The following is a 1926-nucleotide window of genomic DNA, read 5'->3' as shown; positions in this document are numbered from 1 at the left end:
CATATATATATATATATATATATATATATATATATATATATATATATGACATATATATATCATGACAGGGAGCATGAGGCAGGATAAAGCATTTCACTTCATGGTAACAAAGAAGAAAAGAGAAGGGAAGGTTCTGGGTCCTAATGTCCCTTTCAAGGTCCTACCGATGACTTAACTCCCTTCTGTTAGGTTCTGCCAAAGGTCTCACTGCCTCCCAGAACAACCATCATCTGAGGACCATGCCTTTAACACACAAGACCTGTGGAGATATTTATGATTCAAACCACAACAGATTGTTTTCTTTGAATTTCAGTAGTGTTGAATAGCTAAATGCAGCATTCTCTGTTTCCTTTGTATAAATAATCCCATCATGAGTGATTAAAAATGTTTTGACTTAGGTTTTTTTTCCCTGGTGCCTGCATAGGCCTGAAGAGAGTTTCAGATTCCTGGGTACCAGAATTACAGATGGTTGTGAGTCACCATGTGAGAGCTGGGACTGGAATTCAGGTCCTCTTTAAATGAGTCATCTCTCTGACTCTATGATGGACAGTTTTAATCTACCAAGAGCGCCCTCACTAGACCTCAAAAAGAGTCAAGCATCTCCTAAGCCTGTGCAAGCTGGCTACAGTATAACACTGTTGTCTCAGAAGTCAGACAGTATATTTAAGAATCTCTCGGAACTTGAGGTTGGTGACTATAGAGCTGGAACAATCCTTGTCACCATCACAGCGAGGTTAAACAAGTATGGAATGGCTGGCTCCACATTTGATGTGCAACTCAAAGATCTAGACAATCAATGTGCTCTTTTTTTAATGTGCTCTATTATTTATTTATTATTACTTACATTATTATATACTGTAGCTGTCTTCAGACACACACTAGAAGAGGGCATCAGATCCTATTACAGATGGTTGTGAGCCACCATGTGGCTGCTGGGAATTGACCTCTGGAAGAGCAGTCAGTGCTCTTAACCTCTGAGCCATCTCTCCAGCCCGATCAATGTGCCCTCATCACTGACAACTTCAGTTGCTGTAAAGGACCAAAAAGCAAGGAAAACCACGCAGGAGGGAAAATCCTAAGATCACTATCCTAGCAATGCAATATATATGCACATAACTAAAATGTCTCAGCGAGGCGTGGAAAGTGCACTCAGGAGGGTTTTCATTTCAGGACTTCACCGATTTCCACTTCTGACTGGTTTTTCCAGACTAGAGAGGCATAGTGGCTTCTGGGAGGGCAGACAGAACGGGTGGCAGCAGCACAAGTGACTCTGTCCACTTCCACACAGAGCACAACCTGCTGTACGTCTGTCAGCAGGTTCTGTTCTCTACCTCTGAGTTTCTTAGACCACAGGAAACCTTTGCTCATGAACAGCCACGTCACGTCTGATGGTGTCTTAGACCTTGACTCCCACGTGCTGGCCAGATTCCATATCTCTAAACTGTTACTGTTACAAATTCAAATCTCTACTACTAGGCACTTAACCCTCATGATATAGTTCAATCTGGTGTTGACTCCTGGCCAAGTGATGCTCCCAGTAATATCCTTTCTAACAGAGATTAAGATTCATGTTATACTATATACCCAAACATATGGTATAAAGTATGACTCATGTCACACTGGTTAATAAGTATCTACCCCAAGAGAGAAAATTCAAGGTTAAGGAAGTTAATCAAAACTATAAAGAGACATTGCTGAGATTTTTGTTTTTTGTTTTCTTTTTCTGTACTCATTCTTTATGGAGCTTTGTGAAACAGGTGTATGAATTGTATCCAATTCTTCCCTTAGATGGATCTATTTTACTTTTCTTTTTTTTTTTTAATTAATTAATTTATTTATTATATGTAAGTACACTGTAGCTGTCTTCAGACACTCCAGAAGAGGGCATCAGATCTTGTTACGGATGGTTGTGAGCCACCATGTGGT

The sequence above is a fragment of the Mus pahari genome, chromosome 5 (assembly GCF_900095145.1).
Source record: "Mus pahari chromosome 5, PAHARI_EIJ_v1.1, whole genome shotgun sequence".
Lineage (NCBI taxonomy): Eukaryota > Metazoa > Chordata > Mammalia > Rodentia > Muridae > Mus > Mus pahari.
This window is presented reverse-complemented; position numbering follows the sequence as displayed.